Raw genomic sequence first — 7,291 nt, 5'->3', positions numbered from 1 at the left:
CACAAGCCATGATATTTCCAATTGCCTCGTATGCATGTGAGAGCTGGACAATGAATAAGGAAGACCGAAAAAGAGTTGATGCTTTAGAGTTGTGGTGCTGGTGAAGAATGCTGAAAGTACCATGGACTGCTAAAAGATCTAAGAGACCTGTCCTAGAGGAAGTGCAGCCAGAATGCTCCTTGGAAGCAAGAATGGCCAGACTTTGTCTCACCTATTTTGTCATGTTGTAAGAAGGGACCATTCCCTAGAGAAGGATGTCATGCTTGGTAGGGTGGAGGGTCGACGAAAGAAGGGGAGGCCTTCAACGAGATGGATTGATATGGTGCCTACGATGATAGGCTCAAGGATAGCAGGGATTGTGGGGCTGGCATGGGATCGGGCAGTGTTTCGTTCTGTTGTGCATGCGGTCGCTATGAGTCGGAAACGACTCGACGGCACTTAACAACAACAACACAATCACTAAAATTTATTGTTAAAAGAAATGCTTATCACCAAAGCAGAAATTTATCACTAGGAATAATAAATAATAAATTTAGAAATCTAGATTAGCATTACACCACTGACCCTAAACAGAATTTAAGGTATATTCCATAATTTCACTTTTTACATTGCTTGTATTTTTATGGGTTAGATTTTAAGGAAGAATTTAAAAAGAATATAGTTTCTACTCTTCATCCTTAAAAAAAAAAAAAAAAGGAAGATTTGCTTTAGCTAATAACAAGTATGTTCATGACATTATTTCAGCAATCCCAAGATGGTTTTTCATGGTATTTGCATTTGAAATTTATAAATAATGTACATAATTTGCAGATGTATAATGACAAATATGCTATTACTTGATAATGAAATAATACTAAAATGTTTTTCTGAACATGGAAAGAAGTCAAAATTATCTGATTACCTAACAGATGCATGGGCTCCTTATAGATATTTTTTTTCCTATGAACAGAATTGGAAGGAAGGTTGGGCAATCTACTTCCATAGTGATACTGCCTCGGAAACCCAAGGAGGGGTTGCCATGAGTCAGGTCCAATCAGGTCCGACTCAATGGCACATAACAACAACAACATGAACAGAATACGTATAAGTTTTGCTGTATTAATTAAAATAATATAAAATCTTTTCTTGCTTTAGAATTTATAATTACGACAGTTTCTTTTGTAAAATTAAGCGAACCTAATATATGAATTATCTGTTATAAAGTAATTGTCATACATGCCAGATAAATAAAGTTGGTCACCTACTAAACATTTTAACAATAAGAATGAAATTTATATTTTCCCTCATGAAATTGGTGACTCTACGTGAAGGGGATTTACCATTTATCTATATTCACATATTTTTGTTGTCAGATGCCATCAAGTCATTTCTGATTCCTAGCAACCCTATGTACAACAGAATGAACACTGCCCAGTCCAGCATGTTCCAGTGGCTATACCTGAGCCTATTTTTGCATCCACTGTGTGAATCTATTTTCCTGAGAGTCTTCCTCTTTTTCTTTGACACTCTTTTTTTTTTTTTTCCCCAAGCATGATATCCTTTTCCTGGAAGTTGTACATCTTTATAACATGTTCAATTACAATAGACAAAGTCTCACTATCCTTCCTTTTAAGCAGTGTTCTGGTTATACTTCTTCCATGATGGATTTATTTGTTCTTAAAATAGCCCATGGAATGTTCAATTTTATTCACCAATACCATAATTCAAATGCCATCATTCAAATTCAAATTCCTTCCTACATTAGCAATCATGTCCTTTGTTCTATGTTTTCTTGTGAATTTGGCTTGAGTTTTTGACAGTTCCCTCTGGATGTACTGCTAGTCCCATTTTTTGATTTATCTTCAGAAAAAATTTACTTGGATGTATCATTAATGATATTGTTTGATAATTTCCACCTTATGTTGGAACATCTTTCTTTCCAGTGGGCACAAATATGGATCTCTTCCAGTTGATTGGCCAAGCAATTGTCTTCCATATTTCTTGGCATAGAAAAGTGAGTGCTCCAACTCTTGCATACTTTTGTTGAAACATCTTGGTTGGTATTCCATCATTTCCTGGAGCCTTGTTTTTGAAATGCCTTCAATGCAGCTTGGACTTTTTCCTTTAGTACCATTGGTTCATGGTCATATGCTACTTCTTGAAACAGTTGAATAATGACCAATTCTTTTTGGTACAGTGACTCTGAATTCTTTCTATATTCTTTTGTTGTTTCTTGTATAGTTCAATATTTAATATCTAAAATTCCTCAGAATTGCAAGTTGAGCCTTGAGTTTTTTCTCTAGTTCTTACAGCTTGAAGAATTCCATGCAGGCTTTTTACTTTTGGTTTTCTAACTCTAGGTCTTGGCATATTTCATGGTAATACTTTATCTTCTCAAGCTGCCCTTTGGAACCTTCTATAGGAGCTCTGGTAGCATAGTGCCTAAGGCACTTGACTGCTAATCAAAAGGCTAGCGGTTCAAACCCACCAGCCACTCCTCGGAAGGAAGGTTGGGCAATCCTACTTCCGTAGTGATACTGCCTCAGAAACCCAAGGAGTGGTCGCTATGAGTTGGGGCTGACTCAATGGCACATAACAACAACAGCATACAGTTCTTGGGGAGCTCTGGTAGCATAGTGCCTAAGGCACTTGACTGCTAATCAGAAGGCTGGTAGTTCAACCCACCAGCCACTCCTCAGAAGGAAGATTGGGCAATCTACTTCCATAGTGATACTGCCTCAGAAACCCAAGGAGGGGACACTATGAGTTGGGTCTGACTTGACAGCAAATAACAACAACAACAACATACAGTTCTTGTATTATGTCATGTTTTTCCATTCAGTTAAGCTACTCTACATTCAAGAGCAAGTTTCAGAGTCCCTTCTGACACTGATTTTGGTCTCTTGTTCTTTATCCTGTCTTTTTAAATGTCTTTTTGTATATATTAAAGAGTACTATTGAATTTCAGAACACTTAATTGTGGTTATGAGGAACCTACACATAGACCAGGAGGCTATCATTCAAACAGAACAAGAAGATACTGCCTGGTTTAAAATCAGGAAAGGAGTTGGCAGGGTTGTATCCTTTTACCATATTGTTCATTCTGTATGATTAACAAATAATCCAAGAACCTGGACTATATGAAGAAGAACATGGCATCGGGATTGGAGGAAGACTCCTTAATGACCTGCTATAAACAGACAACATAACCTTACTTGCAGAAAGTGAAGATGGCTTGAAGCACTTACTGATGAAGATTAAAGACTACTGTCTGCAATATGTATTACACCTCAAAATAAAGAAAATGAAAATCCTCAGAGCTGGACCAATAAACAGCATCATGATAAATGGAGAAAAGATTGAAGTTTTCAGAGATTTTATATTACTTGGCTCCACCATCAACATCAATGGAAGCAGCAGTCAACACATGAGTCATCATATTGCACTGGGAAAATCTGCTGCAAAAAACCCTCTTTAAAGTCCTGAAGAGCAAAGATGTCTCTTTGAAGACCAAGGTGTGTCTAACCCAAGCCATGGTATTTTCGATTGCTTCATATGCATATGAAAGCTGGACAGTGAATAATGAAGACCAAATAAGAGTTGATTTTTCAGTTTTTTCAGTTGTGGTGTTGAGGAAGAATACTGAAACTACCATGGATTGCCACAACAACTAACAAATCTGTCCTTAAAGAAGTGCTGCTACCATGCTCATTGGAAGTGAGAATGGCCAGACTTCATCTCATCTACTTTGGTCATATTGTCAGAAGGGACCTTTCCTGGAGAAGGACGTCATGCTTGGTAAAGTGAAGGGTCAGCAGAAAAGGGGAAAGCCCTCAACAAAATAGATTGACACAATGGCTGCAACAATGGGCTCAGATATAGCAAGGATTGTGAAGCTGGTGCAGGACTAGGCTGTGTATTTTTCTGATGTACATAAGGTCACTATGAGTCGGAGATGACTCAATGGCACCTAATAACAATAATATTGAAATTATGATTCAAAAGCCTTAGTGACTAAGTACTTCATCCAGTACTTATTAGTAAGAATTGAAATGTGTTTTTCTCTACCCAGATTTCTGACAATTGTATTAACTCTTTCAGATTGGAACAGTACAGTTAGTAGAAGAGAAATACTCCATGATCACTACAAAATCAATTCAAAGTGAAACAACAAAGTTAGAATATAGCACACCTACAGAAACAATGTAGTGCAAATGAACCAACCATCCAACATTGAAGAAGCAAACGGGACTCTGTGAACAGTGAAAATCAATGAGACAAAATTGGACCACTTTCCTCCCATTAAGTTTTCTTTTTAGCTTGTTTCTTGGAGCTAAAAATAATTAGTAATTTATTCTTTTTGTGTGTGTGTGCCTCTTTCTCTTTCTCACATCCTTCCTTTCTTTTATTCTTTCCTTCCTCTGCCCCTCACTCCCTACTTCCCATTCTCTCTCTCTCCCTTCCTTTTTTTCTTATCTCCTTGCCACTCTAAATTTTTTCTATTTATCTAACTGTTCTATCACCCTCTACAGACCCCTGCTTGCCCTTTCTTTTCTCTCTCCTCCTTTCTATTTGTTCTATCCTTCCTTCTTCTTTCCTCTCCTTCCTTTTTTTTCCCCATCCCTACCTCCTTCTTTTTCTCTGCCTCTTTCTCTCTTTTAGGAGGACTTTTCTGTTTTTTTTTTTTTGGGGGGGGGTGGCAGAGGGGAGCTTTGGTTGCATAGTGCCTAAGGTATTTGACTGCTAACAAGAAGGCTGGCAGTTCAAACCCACCATCCACTCCTTGGCAGGAAGATTGGGCAATCTACTTCTGTAGAGATATCACCTTGGGAACCCAAGGAGAGGTCACTATCAGTCAAATCTACTCAATGGCAGTGACTTAGATTTTTTTGGTATTAAATTTTCAGGATGCCCAACAATGTACTGGCAGTGTTGTAGAACATACTGCTTAGGAATTCCAGGGCTGCCTCAAAGGACAGCAATGTACCTGTGACTCCCAAGTCTGAATGACCAATCCTGATTTCCAAATATGAACATACGTTGAATTGCCAAACCTTCATCTGAATATAGATATAACCATCTAAACTATATGCAGTCAAAATACAACTCTCAATATTCTCTCTGAACATGTTCTTCATGGTTCATATCAATTAATGGCAAACATTCAAAACCAAACTCACTGCTATCAAGTTGATTCTACTGGTAGTGACCCCTCCTTGGATTTCCGAGGCTATATCACTACTGAAGTAGATTGCCCAATCTTCCTTCCAAGGAGTGGCAAGTGGGTTTGAATCATCAGCCTTCTACTTAGCCGTCAAATGCTTTAGGCACTACGCCATCAGAGCTCCCATGCCAACCGTTACTCAAGTAAAAGAAGTATAAGAGTCTTTGATTCTTCCTTTTTTCCTTGCTTCACCTTTCATTTATTCAGCAGATACTGTTAGTTCTTTCAAAAGACGTTCTGCTATGGAGAGGAAGTGGGAGGGGAGCTGCTGCATTGTAAATTTTGGTCAATGACACGAGACAAAGTATATGTGAACTGCTTATGAAAAGTGAATTTACTCTGTAAATCTTCACCCAAATCCTAATGATAAAAAAAAAAAAGACGTTCTGAATATCTCCATATAGGTTTATTTCTACTACAACAACCTTAATCCAAGCCACCATCGCCTCCTTTTCTCTCAATCATTTCTTGACTGATCTTCTATTTTCATCTTATTTTCCTCCAAATCTTTTACCATAGAACAAAGAAATGATACTTTTAAAACATAAATCATGTCATATGATTCTTCTACTTAAATTCTCTCAACTTGAAATTCCCCAGTGGCTTATTTATTGGTATATAAAGTCATACTTCTTATCATGGCTCAAAGGGCCCTGCACAGTCTGGCCTTTATTACTTTTCTGACTTCAAACTACTTTCTCTTCTTTCTGTCATACTGTGTGACAGTGGGTAGGTGTCGGGATACATAGGAACTCTTTACTCCCTGATCAATATTCCTGTCAATCTAAAAATATTCTAAAAATTAAGTCTATTAATAATTTCTAAAACTCCATTTAACACAAACTTTTTGAAAAAGAACATTAAAGTGAAAAATAAATTCCCTTGTAAATACTGTGGCAGCACTACTCATTATTTAATTCAATTCTATTCTATATTCTTTAACTGAACTAAAAATTTACTAATAATAATGCAAATTAATTTATATTTTTTAAATTGCTTAATGTTCTGAAAAAAATAAAAATAGTAAGAATAATAGATGTACAGAATCATGGTGTCCATCAGGAAATAGTGAGTTAAATGAAATTCAAATTTTAATTGAAAACTAGACCTCAAAAGCAAGGCTAATGAACAAACTTTGTGGGAACTTGGCTGGGCTTGGATGAGTGGCTGGGCAGCTGGATGTGTATTCTCCATGATGAGACTGGTAATTAACTCCATGGTGGAATCTACTGTGAGCAACTGAGTAGCTGTTTTAGGGATGTGGTCTTCTTCCTGTATGTAAGGAGAAGTCTTGGGGAATGGTCTCTGGCTTATGGAATGCTTGAACTCTGCTTTGTAGCCATGTCTTTGTTCAGCAGCCTGCCATGCTCTGCCGATCTTGGGACTTTTAATGCACTTCAATCAATGGCCTGCCTTGTGGTTTGGTAATATCAGGACTGCATCTTTTCACTTGTGATTTGTGTTAGTCTGGGTTCTCTAGAGAAGCAAAACCAGTAAAGCTTGTATATACATATAGAAAAAGAGAAATTTATCTTAGGAAAATGGCTCACAAACTTATAGAAGCTGGCAAGGCCAAAGTTCTTAGATCAAATGTCAAGCTGGAGGATTTTCCCGACTCTTGCAGCTGCAGGAGCTGACAAGCTCAAGGTTGGCAGGCAGTATACTGGCTGTTGACTCCAACAAATGACAATTCCAAGATCTCCAGACCGAATGGTGGATTTTTCACTCACGGACAGTTGTAGGCAGCACAACCGAATTCTAATCCACAGAGGAGTGTCTCTTTTTCCAGGAAGTTCATAAATATACTAGAAGCAGGCTACACCCCTAAGGAAACTCCCTTTCAATGGATTGGCTGTTCAAAACATATACATCTGATCCCATCATTGGAACAACCCACATCACAATAGCTTAAACCACACAGAATTGTGGTCCAGCCAAGTTGACACATAGTTCCAACTATCACATATCACATATCACATATCACACTTAGTTAGGTTTGTCAGCCTCAGAAACTAGCAGCTGCCTGAGTGGAGAAATGCCTCTAGCTTCAGTAGGCTGTTAGCAAGAGGCATAGCTGAAGCCCAAGGT

Source organism: Orycteropus afer, unplaced genomic scaffold (genome assembly GCF_000298275.1).
Source record: "Orycteropus afer afer isolate SDZICR_OR568_19922 unplaced genomic scaffold, OryAfe1.0 scaffold00445, whole genome shotgun sequence".
Taxonomy (NCBI): domain Eukaryota; kingdom Metazoa; phylum Chordata; class Mammalia; order Tubulidentata; family Orycteropodidae; genus Orycteropus; species Orycteropus afer.
The sequence above is the reverse complement of the archived record's forward strand: the minus strand, read 5'-3'. Positions refer to the sequence as shown.